At 39.1% G+C, this 19,506-nt stretch overlaps 1 protein-coding gene across 1 annotated transcript in view; it reads right to left on the reverse strand.

The window, feature by feature from the left end:
* Window positions 1-19,506, reverse strand: part of C5H10orf67 (chromosome 5 C10orf67 homolog) — a 121,603-nt gene that overhangs the window by 75,368 nt on the left and 26,729 nt on the right. The window lies entirely within an intron of this gene.

Consider the following 19,506-nt stretch of genomic DNA (forward strand, 5'->3'; position numbering starts at 1 on the left):
TTTATTTGAGAGAGAGAGACAGCATGAGGTGGGGAGGGTCAGAGGGAGAAGCAGACTCCTCGCTGAGCAAGGAGCCCGATGCGGGACTCGATCCCAGGACTCCAGGATCATGACCTGAGCCGAAGGCAGTGGCTTAACCAACTGAGCCACCCAGGCGCCCATGTTTTCTTTATGTTCTTAACATTTGTATTTGAAATGTAGCATATATTTAGTTCACTACTTAAGAAATGTCTATAAGTGGCAGGGGTGGGGGGAGAGGAGGAAGATGGTCAAAGGTACAAACTGCCAGTTGTAAGATAAATAAACACCGGGGATATAATGTACAACATGAGGACTAGAGTTAACACCGCCATACAGTATATTTGGAAGTTGCTAAGACAATAGATCCTAAAAGTTCTCATCACAAGGAAAAAAAGTTTGTAACTATATGAAGAGATGTATGTTAACAAAACTTTCCTTCTGAATGCCAATTATAGTTGAACCAAGAAGGAGGTCATTGAAATAAAAACTTAGATATAAAAGTTTTCATTTTTCTGTAATCCACCTGAATTTAACTCTAGTCTTTTTTGTCTTTCTAGAGAAATAGAATAAATCATGATGCAGCAAAGGAAACACTTTGCACAGCGCCTGGGCCATTGTAGATTATTTAGTAGGTGATAACGGCTTTCATTATCATTAATTATCGCCCTAGAGAAAATGAGCACGTTTCCCCAAGCATTTTCACCTACGTTTCTGTAACTAATGCCCATCACCACCTAAGACAAAAGAATAACCAGAGCCCCAGGCTGCATTAGGTTCCAACAGAGCAGGTCTATACAGAGCATGGCTCTCTCTACAGCCCTGTATACTTTTCTCCATGTAAGCATCTCTCTGTACCTCCCCCTCTCCTCCAACCTATCCCAGATTTTTCTCACAGAAAAAGGAACATCCATTAAGAAGGTAATAACTTCATTCCTTAGCCCTCTGTTTGTAAAGGAGAGGGTGGTGCTTTGATTTGAGGAAATGAAATTCTAATGGTTGTATTTCAAGCACTCTTGGGGTGTGAATGTGCCTAATACTTTTGAACGATGGGAAGTATCCTCCTCCCCTACTATGTCACCCAAAGAGTCTCTTCTGCTTGAAGAACCCTGCAAGAAAACACCAACATTCATTCTGTACATATTTATAGGACCTGCTATGCACAGCTATGGGCTAGTCACAAACTTCCCCGTGTATAAGAAAATCCTCAACATCCCATGTTAATGGAGAAGAATAGAGCTTCATAGTCTCTAAAATTCTCTTTAAAAGACCTGGGAGACCATCATGTAAAAACGCATCCGAGTTCATGCAGTAAGGCACAGGAAGTGAGCATATTCCAAACTAGAAAGCAAAATTAAATGATCTTCCGTGCCCAAGAGTCTGAACTGAGAATCACCTGTCAGCCTTCATTTGAACTTCACCTTTGATGCTTCTCACAAAGCAACATTTCTTAGACTGATTCAGACTCTTCAGCTTCACAAAAGTCACAGAACTCTCTTCTTTGCCAGGAGCTACGTTCATCACACGGAGTGTGAGGCTGGTTATTGGCTTTCTTGATACATTCATGCCAAAAGATTGTGTCCTCAACCCATTTCTCTCCTACAGTATGCGCTCAATTCTTCCACTTGACGAGGCAAAGAAACAACTAGTCCCTCCCTACTCAGGGGAGAGGAACAGGATCTATCCCACGTGGACCTTTGTAAAGGGACGTGATTAGCCCAGGCAACACTGTGCTAGGGTCATAGAGGAACCCAGCCTTAGGACTTAGTTCACCTGTTTCATCCATTCTAGCCTGATTTTTCTTATGTTAATCTCCGGTGCCCTGATCCCCACTTGGCTTGTGTATACCTAACATCCAACATCCAGTCTCTCTGGCTTTGTTAGCCCTTTATTGACCTACTTTTCTGGTGCAATTTTAGCCTTCCCCACAAACATATATTCTATATTTAGTTGCTCACCCTAGGCACTAAAACTGTAGGTAATTATATTTCTACCACCAGCCCATCTCAAAAGACTAATTAGTCTTAGTCTCCTTCCATCCAGCTCCAAATTATTCCAAACAAAAAGCCATTATTATACTTAATTATGAGTTACTGATGGATTCTTATCAAATTCAGTAAAAACAAAAGAATGATCACTGCCTTATTATTTAATATCATTCTGCAATGTCTGTCTAGTGTTAAAGAGAGAAAGAGATACCATTGAGAAATTAAGACATAAATATTGTCATTTTCCATGAGTAGATGTTTGTGCTTAGAAAATACAAATGAATCAACAAGAACTGTTAAAATGTCTGATAAAAGGTGAACTTAAGACTTGAAACCATATAAAAAAATAAAAAAAAAAAGACTTGAAACCATAAAACTGTTAGAAGAAAACATAGGCAGTAAGCTCCCTGACATTGGTCTTAGAGATGATTTTTTATTTTTTTTAAAGATTTTTATTTATTTATTTATTTGAGACAGAGAGAATGAGAGAGAGAGAGCACATGAGAGGGGGGAGGGTCAGAGGGAGAAGCAGACTCCCTGCCGAGCAGGGAGCCCGATGCGGGACTCGATCCAGGGACTCCAGGATCATGACCTGAGCCGAAGGCAGTCTCTTAACCGAGCCACCCAGGCGCCCTAGAGATGATTTTTTAGAATAACACCAAAAGCAAAGGCAAAATTAAACAAGTGAGAATACATCAAACTAAAAAGCTTTTGAATAGCAAAGGAAACCATCAACAAAATGAAAAGAAAACATACTGAATGGGAGAAAATATTTGTAAATCATATATTTATAAATCATATATATACATATATTTGTAAATCATATATTTCTCTTTCTAAGAGAAAAAATCTTAAAATTCCCATCACAAGAAAAAAATTTGTAACTATGTGTGGTGATGGATGTTAACTAGACTTATTGAGGTGATCATTTCGCAATATACACAAATATTGAATCATTATGTTGTACACCTGAAACTAATATAATGTTAAATGCCAAGTATACTTCAATTAAAAAAAAAAGAGATCTGATGATCCCACATTTGGAAGGAAATCTATCAACAAAGTGGTTGGATACACTATTTATAAAATTAATGGTTCACATCAAAACATTTTGGTGAAGTGGAAGAAAGCAATCACAAAACAGCATATCTTTTACTCCCATTTATATGAAATGTTCAGAATAGGTAAATCTGTAGTGACAGAAAGTAGATTAGCAGTTGCCAGGGGTTCAGAGTGGGGGGGGGGCATAAAAGGAGGAGAGAAGAATAGGGAGTGACTGCTAATGGGTACAAGCTTTCTTTTGGAGGTGATGAAAATGTTTTAAAATTAGATTATGGTGATGGCTGCACAACTCTGTAAATACACTATAAACCAGTGAACTGTAGGCTTTAAACGAGTGAATTTTATGCAATGTAAATTATACCTTTAAAGCTGATTGGGGCACCTGGCTGGCTTAGCTGAACAAGCTACTCTTGATCTCGGGGTCATGAGTTTGAGCCCCACGTTGGGTGTAGACACCACTTAAATAAATAAAAAAGTAAAAAAACCCCAAAGGATTCCATGGATACCCAAATATTCTTGAAATATGACAAAATTGATTCCATATTCTAAGGACATAAAGTATAATACTTAGGAATCACTTAGTTGTATGAGAAAGAAATATAACCTGCAAAAGTAAAATTATAAAACTTTGAGATACATAAAATAAGACATAAGTGGATCAAGAGGTATTCTTGAATAGGAAGACTGAATATTATAAATGATACAAATTTCAAAATTCATGAATAATTTTCCAACCAGTTCAATTTTAATAAAAATACCAAGGGGGGCCTTTTGGAGTGGCAGTAAACAAAATTATTCTAAAGTTTACCTGAAAGAATAAAAAAGAAATGGGAAAATTGCTTGTTAATACAAAAGGTAGTGACAAAAAAAAAAAATACAAAAGGTAGTGACAATCTCCTTGACTTTTCCAAGGGTTTTATAAGCTCCTAAATCCTTTTATTAAATCCCTATGTGTTTGAAACACCTAGAGTAGTTTGTTTTCTTACTTGAATCTGAGCTCCTACAAAATATAGCTAAATCAGGTGTAAGTTTTAGAAAAATCTTTTCTTTTGTCTCAGATGAGGTACTATAATATCACGGAAGAGATTGTTTCAAAAGTTAAATAGATTTAAAAACTTGCTCCATAGCTGGAAAGGGACTTGTTACCTGTATCCTCAACTGGCCTCCAGAGGGCAGCAGAGTCATTTATCCTTAACCAAAATTACCTCTTAACCCAAGTGTTTACTTTGGTTATTTATTTATTTATTTTTTTCCCAACAGTCTTCTGTTTTTTTCTTGTGACTGAGCTTCTGCAAACTGGGTGGCCAGGATTAGGCAGACTGTCTGAGGTCATGGATCAAAACAATGATAACAACCAAAGGGATGATTCAAATAATCACTTTTATATCATTAAAGCAATTCTTTAATTAGATAAACCAACTACAATTAATACACTGATTAAGTATATTTTACTAGAACATGTTTAAGAAAAACTGATGAATAGAAAGCATTTAATCATTTCCGGGCTTTCTACTTTAAGTACAAGAAGTACATATAAAGAGTGATAGTCACTTATTCTGCCACATTATTTTTAAGTTTATTTGTTTATTTATTTTTGGTAATCTCTACGCCCAATGTGGGGCTCAAACTCATGACCCCAAGATCAAGAGTCGCATACTCTTTCAACTGAGCCAGCCAGGTGCTCCATTCTGCCATATTTTCTGAGCATTTGATACATACTAGACATATATCAGTGTCCCAGAAATTGTTGAAGACACAAAAGATTAGGAAAGCATGTTAAAAAAAAAAAAATCATGGGATTCTGACTTACTCTTCCACTGTAAACAACAAAAATTCTGGATAGGATAGGTGAAGTGCATCTATAAGCTGACAAAGAAAGGAGTACTTAGGCTAAAATGAAGTGAATGCAGAAATCCAGAGAGGTGTGCAGCACACTGAAGCTGGCTTTCATTCCAGGGCATTGCCAACCCAGGGACATGTGAACTTTGGTTTGCTCCTCAGCAGGACACAGAGAAGAGACATCACCTCCGTCCCCCTCAAGGTGGCAATTCTAATTCTAAATAATAGGAGGCCTCCTCATTAAGGTTGAGACACCAAAGGGCCACTCCTTCATTGTAAGAACAAACTAAAACTACCTTGAACTGTGCACCCCCTCCCACCCCACCGAAAGTGGAACTGCCTGTCTGGAAACTTGGCTCTGAGTACAGAGAAGGGAAAAAACATGTCTTCTAAAGAAGTTTTATGAGCACAAGATGAAAGATGACCTACACAGCTTGTGACCCAAAGTCATCCATCTGGGTGGTCTAAAATGTCTCAAGCTAAAAGTCAGATTAAAGTGGTCACAGACCCAGAAATCTTATAGAAGCAAACACAAATCTCTACAGAAACTGACTTCTGTTCTAGGCCTCAAGGAATTCCCACAGAAATCTGAGTTCACAGTCAAAAATCATAAAGCCCAAAAGTAATGACATGTCACATGTGACAGCCAGCACTTATCAGACCCTCAAAGATGGAAATGGTGAGACACAGAATATAAATCAAGTATAGTTAAATATGTTTATAGAAATAACAGGACTAAAATGATGAGCAATGAGCAAAAGCCATAAAAAAATAACCAATAAGCAAGCATAGAGTGCAAATAAAATTCTGAGTCATAAAAAAATATTATAAGTAATATTTTAAAACTCAATGAAATGGATAAAATAGTAATAAAAAGTGGGTTTAAAAATATAGGATTACATTTTTCATCTGAGAACGATATACATTAGTAAGCCTTTCTTCCAACATGTTTTTGAGTTTAAATCAAATAGACAAAGCCCTAGACAAATATTTCATTATATCTGACTCAAAAGGAATAGAATTCCCAATAGTCTTATAATCATTAAGGAAATTGAATGAGGAATCCAAAAGATGTCGATTGGTCAATCTATCCCTCCAGGCCCAGTTGGCTTTTCCTGGTAGTTCTAAATATTTGAGGAGGAAATATTTCCAATCTTATATAAATGTTCCTAGGGAACAAAATGAGGATAACATTCTCAACTCATTTTGGGAAGCTAGCATAAGCCTGATATCACAACCCAACAAGGACAGTATAAAAAAGAGAAAAGTACAGGTTACCTCACTGATGAACGTGGATTTAAAATATCCTAATCAAAATATTAATACACTAAATTCAACAACAATTGTTTTTATAAAAGACATATCATGACCAAGTTGGACATACACAAGGAAAGTAAAGTTGATTTAACACTTAAAAAATTAATTAATTAATTTCACCACATTAATAGATTAAGAGGAACATCATGAAGGGGAACGCATTTATGCATCTCTTAGTAGACGCATAAACCCTACATTTTATAAAACTGAAATGGATTCATGATTTTTTTTAATAGTCTCTTTAAAATAGCCTGTTAATATACCAAGTATTATGTGTAATGTTGAAACATTTGATTCATTCCCTATAAGATTAGATATAAAATAAGGATGCTTGCTATTATCGCTCTTATTTAACATTGTACTGGATGCACCACCAGTGCAGTAAGGAAAAATTAATGAATGAATGAAGAAATGGGATGAGGATGAAAAAGATAGTAACAAATATGTAATTATTCTCAATTAATATAACTTGATATAGGAAGTCCTGAAGACTCTATAAATTATTAAAGTAAGTTTAAGAATTTAGTAAGATAGCTGGTTACAAAATCAATATATACTCATCAACTGCATTTCTATACCCCAGTAATAAACAGTCAGAAATTTAATTTTGAAAAGGTATTTACTAGGGCGCCTGGGTGGCTCAGTCGTTAAGCGTCTGCCTTCGGCTCAGGTCATGATCCCAGGGTCCTGGGATCGAGCCCCGCGTCGGGCTCCCTGCTTGGCGGAGACCTGCTTCTCCCTCTACCACTCCCCCTGCTTGTGTTCCCTCTCTCGCTCTCTCTCTCTGTCAAATGAATAAATAAAATCTTTAAAAAAAAAAAAAAGGTATTTACTATGTCTTCAAGAAAGGTATTCAGGAATAAATGTAATAAAAATGTAGGGCCGGGCGCCTGGCTGGCTCAGTCAGAGGAGCATGTAAGTGACTCTCGATCTCAGGGTCATGAGTTCGAGCTCCACATTGGGTCTGGAGGTTACTTAAATAAATCAAACTTGAAATAAAAATGTTGGGGGCCATGGAGCGCAATGGTCAAGAAAGAATTCTTGAGACATTGTATGGTATGACTTAGTAAGTTTAAGTAGCACGGGGACAGGACCTATGGGCAGGAAGGGCTGAACTTTTGCTGTATGAAGCTGGTGGTTCTATGCTTAGTGCTCAAGGGGAAGGGGATGTGCAGGAAGTATTAGGTCACAGGTATCTTCTTCGAATTTCTGCTCGTGAAACCTACTTTTTCAAGATTTCTCTGGTCCTTATCACTCAGTTTGATATTAACTATCGGTGAGATTTACAGGCAGTCATGAGACCCTTCAAGAATGTAGCAACTGGTGCATTATCTGATCCTTATCAGAAATATGCAGGTTATGGGTCAGCCTTCTGGGCTAAAGGTGAACATTTTTCTGCTTCCATCCCCCATCAAAACCATTAAAGTTCTTTTTGTATTTTGAACTATTAAAAAAGAGCTAAGTAAATGGAGAATTATAGTATATACAGTATTGGATGATTCAATTTAGGCATGGTGTCATCGGAAGATAGTTGGTCCTTGTCCTTGGTTTCTGGCACAAAAATCCTAAAACTTTTGGCAAGAGCAATAGGACTACCTTTGTTCTAACTAGGCCACTCTTGGGGGGCCCCTAGATAGCTTCAGGATGAAGACTGGTCACCAGAAAGACCAAGCCTTGATTAGAAGCTTAGAACTTTCAGCTCCATCCTCCCACCCCTGGGAGAGGAAAGGGACTGGAGATTGAGTTAATGCCAAATGATTTATTCAGTCCTACACTATGAGACCTCTGTTAAAGACCCAAAGGACTGCATTCAGAGAGCTGTGGGTTGGTGAACATAACTAGAAGCTGGGAGGGTGCTGCACCTGGAGAGGTCGTGGAAACTTTGAGCCTCTGCCCCATACTTATGCTATGCATCTGAAGGGGAACAGAATTTGCCACCCCTAAATATGTCTCTTTGGCGTAAGGATTATTTTAGGCTGATTACTTTTAAAAAACAGCAGACACTGGAGAAGCTTTGAAAATTGAGAAGTTACTCTTTTGTCAGAGACTTGTATAAGGGAATACACACATAAGACATGGAAGAGACTCCTATAAGGAAAATCTTCATTTGTAAGCGTGTCCCCTTCTCTGTACCAGAAAGAGGATGACTAAAATTCTAGAAATGCTTATCAATGGACAAGGCAAGGACTTAAATCTGCATAACGATTATAACTTTGTTTACTGTGCTTTGCCTAGTCACTTCCCATAACTGGCTCCTCCCCACCCAACATCTTCTTTTGTCTTTAGCTGAAGATGGTATTTAAGGGGGTGGCTTGGGCCAGTTTGTGGAGTTACTCCGTTTTCCTGGGTCCCTCCCATGTATACAGTAGGTATGCATGTTATTAAATTTGTTTTTCTCCTGTTGATCTGTCATTTATTGGGGAGGGGGGTGGGGTCAGCTACAAACCTAGAAGGGAAGAAGGAAAATAAGTTTTGCTCCCTTACCCATCTCTTCCGTTTGGCTTTTTGGGGTTGTATCCTTTATAATAAACCTATAACAGTAAGTAAGGTGCTTTGCTGAGTTCTAGGAGTCCTTCTAGGAAATTATCAAACCTTGGTGGGAGGGGGTGGGGTGGAGAATACCAAATTTATAGCCAGTTGGTCAGAGGTACTGGGACTTGCACACAACTGGCATCTGAAAAGGGGCAGCCTTGTGGGATGGAGCCCTTTACCTGTGGGGTCTGCATCAGCTATGGATCATTGGTGTCAGAGTTGAATCAAATTTTTGGACAATCCAGAATATGCCACTTTGGCATGATTATTTCGAGGGCAACAGAGGAATAAGAGGGGCAGGAAAAACCCTAAAAACAGCATAAAACTCCTTTTGTAAAGGAAATTTACATTTATAAAGGAATTTCCCATTTGTAGAGGCATCTCCTGGAGGAGAAGGACTCTTAGCAACTCTTAGGAATGGAGAAGACACTGACTTGAATCTGTATAATGAATCTTACTGAACAATCCTTGTTGACCATACTTTCCCTAGTCACCTTCCTGTAACTTACCTCCCTAGCCCCCAAATCCCTTTTCTTTTGTTTAGCCTCTTCTCTACACTCTATTGCCCTCTGGGATGGCATATAAGCCTGCAAATTCTGACGGCCTCCTTAAGCCACATTTCTTTGTGAACTTGCATGCGTAGCACTCAATTAAATCTATTTTTCTCTCCTGTTAATTTGTCTTTTATCAGTTTGATTTTTGCATTCCACTTACTGAACCTTGGAGGATTGAGAAAAAAGTTTTCCTCCTCTATGACATCCTGTTGGTGTCAAGTGGCTGGAAAAGACTGTAGATTTAGCGTTGAAAGGGAAAAAAATCCTAACTATAAGAAAATACACATTTCCCCCAAAATGGTCTATAGTTTTAAGGCAAACCAATACAATTTTCAACGAGTTTATTTGTACAATATAGCACTAAATACACAATTTAATGTATATGGAAGGACAAAAAGCCAAGAATATTCAAGCCATTTCTGTAGAAGAAAAGAAAATGAGATAGCTTATCTAATACCAAATACCTAAAATTACATGTCAATTTTAGTGGTATCATCCACAAGGAAGGATAATCTTAATTTTTTTTTTTTTTTTTTGAGACACAGAGAGAGAGCACAAGTGGGGAGGAGGGTCAGAGAGAGAGAGGAAGAAGTAGACTGTCTGCTGAGCAGGGAGCCCAACACAGGGCTGGAGCCTAATACAGGGCTCGATCCCAGGACCCTGAGATCATGACCTGAGCTGTAATCAAGAGCTGGCCACTTAACAGACTGAGCCACCCAGGCACCCCTAATAAAGGCCATTTAAAAATGATAAATCATTATATAATTAGGTAGTTTATATCAAATTTAGGCAAACTGGATATTCATATGTAAGTTAATGTCTGCAAGTTAAATAAGACCCAACAATGTGTACAAAACAGATTTAAAACATGAAAACATAAAAATGTGTTTTTTATGCAGAATATTTTCCAGTTTTCTCTTCTCTCTCTCTCTCACTCCCTCCACCTTTTTTCAGATTCAGCCTGTGGTCATGTCTCTGCCTTCATTAAGAAGACAGAAGCCAGCCTAGAGTTCACTGCCAAATCTATAAGCTGCCTATAGCTGTCTGTGCACTCCATTCTCTCTTCCTGCCTGGGTTTGCTAGAGCTCCTAAGACAGAGCTCCATGGACTGGGGGGCTTAACCAATAGAAATGTATTTTCTCACAATATTAGAGATTCAAAGTTTGAGATCAAGGTGTCAGCAGGGTTGGTTTCTGCTGAGGTCTTTCTCCTTGGCTTGCGGATGACTATCTTCTCCCTATGTCCTCACACAATATTCCCTCTGTATGTGTCCGTGTCCTAATCTCCTGTTTTTATAAGGACTCCTGTCAAATTGGATCAGAGTCCACTCATATGACCTCACAGATCCATTCATGGTTCCTTTAAAGGCTCTACCTCTTAACAGTCACATTCTGAGGTACTGGAAGTTAGGACTTCAACATCTGAATTTTGGAGGGGACACAATTCAGCCCATAACACTTCTAAGATTTATTTATTTATTTTCAAGGGGGGAGGGGCAGAGCGAGAAGGAGAGAGAAAGAATCTCAAGCAGACTCCCTGCTGAGTGTGTTGCCTGACATGGGGCTCAATCTCACAATCCTGGATCATGTGCTTAACCAGATGAACCACCCATGCCTCCCCAGCCCATAACACTTCTGTACAATGATGGAGAATCCCCCTGTTGCCCTTAAGAACAACCCCTCTATTTATGCAGTGGATCCCCTCTGCTCTGGCCTTCTCCAGTACTCCCTCCTGCACCATATCTTCTATCTTTTACATTATTGATTTATCCCTCAGTTCTGGACCTTTCCCATCCCTATACATGCATTTTCTAGTACCCCTTCTTTTAAAAAACGTCCCTTGACCCTAAACTCTCACTCTAGCCTTCCAGCCATAGCCCTATCCCTTTATTCCCTTTTTCAATGTCCTCAATCCACATTGGATCACCCCCCCTACCCCCCAGTTCCAACTGAACATCCACCTCTATCACTCTGATGTTCTTCCTGGGATCTGCAGTGATGCCAGTGTTAATATTGCCAATGTTACTTTTTGACTTTCAGCTTACTCAAGTCTCAGTGTATTTGATACCATTGACCATTCCATCCTTCTTAAAACAGTCTTCTCTCTTGATCTCTGTGACACCAGGCTCCCCTGCTTTTTCTAAGGCCTCTCTGACAACCCCTCATTACTACTAACCTTGTATAAATACACTTTCTCCCTGGGTGATCTCATCCAGTCCTTATGGCTTTAAATCTACTATGATGATGATGTCTATCAGATATATATATCTAACCTGTCTCTCCACAAACCTCTAAACTCGTACATTCAACAAATTGCCAGATATTACCACTAAGATGTCTAATTCACTCTTTGTTCAACACATACTTTTAATTACTTACTTCATGTTAATTAATATTCTAGGTGCTTGGGATATGTAAGTGAAAGGTACAAACCAAGAACCCTACTCTTGGGAAGCTTACTTTGAACAACTTCCACCCCGTGAATTCACACATACTCTTCCTCCACCAGACTCCTCCAGTCACTGATGTGAATCAGCCATCCAGCTGTGGAAGTCAAAAAGCTAGCAGATACACACGATTTCACCCTTTTGTTTCCCTTCCACACCTAACCCATTGGCAAACCTTATTGGCTCTTCTTCTAAAATATATCCCAGATTCATCCTCTTCATTCTATTTCCATTGCTACCATCCTATTCCAAGCCACCACCATCACCTAAAGAGATGACTGAAACAAACTTCCACTGTTCTTATTTCCATCCTTGCTTTCCTATAATTTATTCTCTTCACAGCAACCTTAGTAATCTTTAAAAAATACATGTCACGACACAAACACATACCTCTACACATTCACAAGAAGTGTTAAAATCTAAAAGAGTGGTAGAACTAAGAACGTCGAGCAGCCGGAACACTTCCACATCTCTGAAGGGAGTAAAAATTGGTGTAACTTAGAAAAACAGTAGAAAACTTCGAAAACAGCATCATCCACTAAAACTGAAAATGTGCTCACTCTGTGATCTAGCAATTCTACTCTAGTATTTGCCCAACAGAAATGCATACATATGTACATTATAAGATATGTGGGGCGCCTGGGTGTCTCAGTTGGCTGAGCATCCAACTCTTGGTTTCAGCTCGGGTTTGATCTTGGGGTCGTGAGATGGAGCTCCGCATTGGGCTCTGTGCTCAGTGGGGAGTCTGCTTGAGATTCTCTCTCCCTCTCCCTCTGCCCCTCCTGCTGATGCCCTCTCTCTCTATACATACATACATACATACTTACGTAAATAAGAGATATGTACAAGAGGGGCACCTGGCTGGCTCAGTCATAGAGCATGCAACTCTTGATCTTGGGGTTATAAGTTTGAGCCCCACGTTGGGTGTAGAGATTATGTAAAACAATAAAAAGGTATGTACAAGAATGTTCATACAACAGAATACTCTACAGCAATGAGAAAGAACAAACTATTGCTATGCACAACAATATGGATAAATTTTACAGATGTAAGGTCCAACAATCGAAGTCAGACATAAAGAAGCAAGTGTTGTATGGTTTTATTTACATTAAAATTCAAACATAAGCAAAACAAATCCGTGACAGAAGTCAGATCATGGTAACCTTTGGAGAGGTGGAAGTTGCCATAACATCCTAATTCTTGATCTAAACAATGATTATTTGGGTATGTTCCTTTTTTTAACAAAAATTTGAATTGTACATTTATAATCTGTGTACTTTTATGTGTGTAAATTACACTTCAAGTAAAAGTTTACTTTTTAAAAGCCCTGCCAATAAGCCATTCTTGTCAAAAGGTATAAAATTTGAATTTGAATCTAATCATGATTTTAGAGCTATATTCTAATTTATAAGAAATATGGAAAACAGAAGAACAAGTAACACAACCCCTTGAGGAAGCAAACTAACAACTACAGAACATGGGACATATTGAAAGACAACTGCCTTATTTGTTGTAAAAGTCAATGTCAAGGAAAAGAAAGAAAAAAGAGAAAGGGCGGGGGGTCGAGGGAAAGAAATGTATTGCAACTGAAATGACACTTCTTTTTACTACCAACACGTTATAAAAAATGGAAGCATGACTGTTATAAAAATACAGAAACTTCAAATTAAAAAAGTGCTTTCTTTTTCTCCCGCATTCTCCAGACATTCTGAATGTTCTACAATATTGTGTTGTTCTGCCAGATTTTTTTCAATTACAATGTATCTTAGAAACGCCTTCATAGTAGTACATATGAATTTACCTTTGTTTAAATGGGCTGGGTATTTTTCTAACATTTGTATCATTAAGTAGTATTATTCCATTATTTTCTATTAAAAACTACATTATAATGCTGCTGATCATTGTATATGTATTTTTATCTCCTGGAAGTGGGATTGCCTGGTCAAAATAAATGCACATTTAAATTTTTATTAGAATTTGTTAAATTTTCTTCCAAATGGGTGGTACCAATGTATGCTTCCACAATATATGTGCTTACCCATTAACCCACACTTTGCCAAGAGTAGATAATATCAATCTTTAAATTTCTGCCAATCTGATAGATGAAAGCAGTATTTTTGCTTCATTTGCATTTATTTTATTTTTAATAAGGTTGAACATTTTTTGTAAGTTTGTTGGCCATTTAGATATTTTTATTTTAATATCTTTTTAATATATGTTGCTGATTTTTCTAATGGGCTATTCAGCATTATTTTCTTTTTTTAAGATTTTATTTATTTATTTATTTAGAGAGAGAGAGCATGCATGAGTGAACTGAGAGGAGGGGCAGAGGGAGAGGGAGGGGAAAGAATCTCCAGCAGACTCCCTGTTGAGTGCAGAGCCTGATGCAGGGCTCCGTTTCACCACCATGATCTTAGAGATCAACAGTCAGATGCTTAACTGACTGAGCCATGCAGGTGCCCCTATTCAGCATTATCTTAATGATTGGTGGGAGCTCTCAATATGTTAGGAATATTAATACATTATTTGCATTTTTTTTGCACATATTTTCCCAGTTCTTCATTTTTCTTCAAACTATTTTTACTTTTGTTGTACAGAAGTTTTTCATTTTATGCTTATTTTTATTTTCCTTTATGGTCTCTGTGGAAAGATTCATGCTTAGAAAACCCTTCCCCATTAATTTGTTCCTGTGTTTATTCTTTCAACATATTCTTATCTCACACCTGCTAAAATGCCTCTAGGTATGAAGCCAAGATGGCTGCTCTCCCAAAGCAGAAAGTCTAGTGGGGTGAAACAGAACACTCATAAGTAAAAAAACATGAACAAGAGAATCTTAGGCAGTGGCATCTGCTCTGAAGGCCACAGAATGGAATAGGGAGAGACTGGTGTGGAAGATTTGTCCTTGAGTGGTGATGGTCACAGGAAGCCTGAGGAGGCACCTTTTGAGCTGCAATATGAAGATGGAGGGCAGAGGGTTCCAGGGATTAGCCGTAAGGCAGGAATGTACTTGGCAGGTTTGAGGGTCTGAAAGCTGCAGCAGAATGAACCTGGGGAGCCAAAGGGGCCAGGGTCCCCATGGCCTGGAAGGCATAGACCAAGCAATGGAGCTTGGACTCCATCTTGAATTCTGAAAGGCCACTGGGGGTGTTTAAGAAAGAGGACTAAAGAAGTAACCTGCATTCAAATACTTCTGCTTTTTTTATGATGAAACATACCCCAAAGTAGAGAAAATTATAATAGTCTGTTACACACTTACCTACCCATTCTGTTCTTATGTATTTTTATGGGAATCCTAGACGTCTTGTCTTTGAACCCTAAATACTTCACAGTTCATCTCTAATAACTAAGGGTTTCTTTTCTTTTTCATGTAATCACAATGCCACCATCACACTAACAAAAGTAACAGAGTTTCTTAATATCATTTAATATCTAGTCCATAATAAAATTTTTCCAATGATCTCGAAACTTTTTTTCTAACATTTGGTTTGTTCAAAGCAGGATACTAAGTAGCCCCACATATTGCATTTAGGGAGACGTCTCTTTAAATTCTTTTAACCTAGAGCAGAACTTCATTCCTTTTGTCCCTCCCCTCCACTATCCAACATTCTGCCTTAAACTACAGATTGTAGCTCATCTTCCCTCCTTCCCTCTTTCTCATTCTTCCTTCTATCTTCCTCCAATAAATATTTATTAAAATCCAAGCCCTGTACTGGGCATTGAGGAGACTCTTCGTGGTTTCTGTCTTCCTGGGGTGTATATCTGTGTCTTCATTTCTCCAACGCCCTTTAACTCTGTTACATGAGTAACCATCCTGAAGGATACAAAGGCACCTCTCTTTCTCCTGCTCAGAAAATTCAAGCATTTCCCATTTTCTGCAGAACAACTGTAGAGACATGACATAGATGGGAACTGGACTCCCAGCTCCACCTGGTCATGGGGCTGAACCAGGCAAAAGATACTTGGACTTCATCTTTGGGCACCACATTTTGGATGAACCGGATAGCACAGGCACTTCTGTAGCAGCCTAATTTACACCTTGAAATTAGCAAGAGCACTAAGTAAGAATACGAGGCCATGACGTAGTTCCTGTTATTACCACCACTCTCTGTGCCACATTAGAATTGAGGAATTGCTGTGGGCCCCAGTTCTTGCTACTTGCTCATGTGAAGACTGAATAAAATGATACATCTAAGCTCCTTCGTATGGTGCCCGGCACAAAGAAAGCACTCAATAAAGCATAGCTTTTTAACTGTTATTAATAAAAACATAAAAACAAAATAAAATAAATCAAACACACCTGTGCAAACTTTCATGAATTCTCCTAAGTTATTCAGTTTCACAGAATATTGCTGGGCAATCTATGGCTAATGCAACCCAGGAACTGAATTTTTAATTTAATTTCAACTTCCATTTTTTTTTTTAAAGATTTTATTTATTTGACAGAGAGAGTGAGAAAGCACAAGCAGGGGGAAGCAGTAGAAGGAGAGGGAGAAGCAGGCTTCCCGCTGAGCAAGGAGCCCGATGCGGGGCTCGATCCCAGGACCCTAGGATCAGACGCTTAACCGACTGAGCCACCCAGGCGCCCCTAATTTCAACTTCCATTTTAAGAGCCACCCATGGCTACTGGCTACCATGTGGGGAAATGCAACAGTCAGCAACTCTGACCAGGTCCTATTTGCCTTTTCACACGCTATTGAAAGTGGGAAGCCAATTTGTCTAAACAGTTTTGCCTACCCAACATCTCTCCTTTAAGTATCAAAACCTCTCTTTTCCATTTGGGTAAACCCTGTCCTTGATATTATCTCCTGGGATGGGTACGTCACTCTGGCTTGGCTTGTGGTGGGAGTGGGGGACAATAACTAGGCCAGATTGGTCAGGGTCAGTCTTGAGACTCTTGTAGGAACTATCTAGAAAGAGATGCTCTGTCTAAGGTTGCTCTTATGTGAAGAGAACCTGCCTGGAAATTAAACCATCAGAGAAGAAGATGGAAGCAGGGGATGGACAGTTTCTTGATAACATTATTTGAGTACCTAGATCCAGCTTTTCCTGAAGTCATTACTATCACTACACTTTACAGTTACATGAACCAGTAAATTCCTTTAACTAATGCCATTGTGAATTAGGTATATATCACTTGCCACTAAAAACATCCTGTCTAAGAGACACTCTGCCATCTACCTAGAATCCCTTTGTATTTCTTATCTACCAACTGAGAATTTACTTTAAAACCCAGCACAAATATCATCTTCTCTGTGAAGCCTCCCTAAAGCATGAAGGCAGAAATAACTGCTTCCTTTGTGGTGCTTCCATATCTCCCATTATATGTTTATCTCTGCAGTGAACAAAGTATATTAAGGCTGAGTTTGTAATTCACCCCTATTCATCTCTCTTTCATCTTTGTAATGTCAGTACGCACCATATCCTAGCACACAGTACTCATTCAACACGTTTGGTTAAATTGAAGATGAATCTCTTCTACTTTAAGTTATTATAGCCTCATATTTTATGTAGTTTGTTGCTGCCTTTATCCATTAAGATAAGTATGTTTATTATGTTGAGCCATATGAAATTGCTGATATTTGACATTTTGGGCTCCAAAAGCGGCAATTTCATATAGTTCAACATAACAAATACTGACAATTATTATAGATATCTTAAAGGCATTTACCATATCCACAGTCAGTGGTCAGAAAGCTACAAGCCTAAATACTAAGATAATAAAGGAGCAGAACAAATGACCAGTACCAAGGAGTGTCATGCATATGTGAAATGTTCATTTATTTAGCAGACACTTAGACTGCACTTACCTTATTCCAGGCACTATTGTAAGTGCTTCACAGGGATCAATTCATTCCATCCACATAACAAACCCATGACGGGGGCACTATTATGATCCTCATTTGACAGATGGCAAAACTGAGGCAGAGAGGTTCGGTATTTTGCCTAAGGTCACATAATGATAAAGTGACAGAGCCAGGAGTCTAACCCATGGAGTCTGACTCCAGACAGGGTCCTTGTTCTAAAGCACACATTATGCTAACTCTTAACCACAACGCTACATGGTGCTGGCAGAACTATTAGAGAAGTCGTCTATCCAACAAAGTCAATTAGAAGTTGCTTATTGATGTGAGTGCAAGGAACCCACGCCAGCTCTCTATTTACTGCTGCATAATACACCTCCCCAAACTTAGTGGCCTAAAACCACAACTATTTATCATGCTCTCGAGCTCCATGGGGCAAGGAATTAAGACCGGCACAAGGGGATGGCTTGTCTCTGCTCCATAATGCCTGGGACCTCAGAGGGTAAGACGAAATGGCTAGGGGCTGGATGGCTTGAAAGCTGAGCTCAGTTGAGTCTGTGGACCCAGTACCCACATGTAGATCCTCCAAACAGCTTGAGCTTCTCATAACATGGCAGCGGGATTCAGAGAGGGCGAATCCAGAGAGCAAACATTCCAAGAGGAAGAGAATGAAGTTGCAAGGCTTCTTTTGACCTAACCTCTGAATTGGTGCTGCGTCACCTTCTATACCTAGGAGCAAGGCACCGAGGCCAGCCCAGATTCAAGGAGGGAGAATTAGGCTCCACCTCTGTGTGGGAGAGGAGCAAGGTAACACAGCAGGTGAGAAAGATAGGGTCACAGCACTTTTGGAATCACAACTGGCACAGAGTCACAGAGACTGTTGTCAGAGCAGTAGGTCCTGGAATATTTTCAGCTGGAAATTACTGAACCAGCGGCTTGAACACTAGGAGGGGTATTATCTCATGAAATGAAAGGGCCAGAGGCAGGGCAAGTCCAGAATTATTTAGTTGTTCAGTGATGTTCATCAAGGCCCCCAGTGCTTACTATCTTTCCACGCTGGTACCTTTAGCACATCCCAAACATCTCAGTCCTTGGTTGTAGGTTGGCTGCAGCAATTCCAAGCATCAGGAGACAACAATGTCAAACAAAGAAAAAAGAAGGATATTTATTCCCACAAAGCTCTTTATTTTTTTTTTTAAGATTTTATTCATTTATTTGAGAGAGAGCATGAGAGAGAGAGCACAAGCAGGGAGAGCAGCAGAGGGAGAAGCAGACCCCCTGCTGAGCAAGGAGCCCAATGTGGGACTCAATCCCAGTACCCTGAGATCATGACCTGAGCCGAAGGCAGCCATTTAACCTACTGAGCCATGCAGGTGCCCCCCACAAAGCTCTTTAAGTGACAAAGAATAACCTCCTCCCCAAACCTCACAGCCAACTTAGCTTCAGGTCACATTGGTCAGGCACCTTACCTTGCCTATGTTCACACCATATCTGAAAAGGAAGCAGGGAAAGAAAGGATCTAGCATTGTGGCTTCATAGTAAGAAGCGCTTCTGCTAATAAGAAAAAGGAGGAAGGAGAATCACTGTTGAGTCACCAGTATCTGCCACAAATACAGGTAACTATCCTTTCACTTAGCAATTATTAGCTGATCGCTAATCATGCATCAGGCACAGCACTAAGAGGCAGGCAGAGCAGTGAATAAGACAGACAACATCCCTGCCCTCATAAAGCTTACAGTCTGGCATGGAACAGAACATGTAACAGGCAATTACATAATTAAATACAAACGTGATAAATGCTATGAAAAGAAGTATGCAATCAATGCACAATTTGCTATAATAAAAAATATTTCTTCCCAGAGGTTTATTGAAATGAAAGACAAGAATACAGTTATAAAATCTAAAAGAAGCACAAGGTCCTTAGTAAGCCTAAAAAGGTAATCATTGAA

Source organism: Leptonychotes weddellii, chromosome 5, assembly GCF_054177405.1.
Source record: "Leptonychotes weddellii isolate Sample4059 chromosome 5, ASM5417740v2, whole genome shotgun sequence".
Lineage (NCBI taxonomy): Eukaryota > Metazoa > Chordata > Mammalia > Carnivora > Phocidae > Leptonychotes > Leptonychotes weddellii.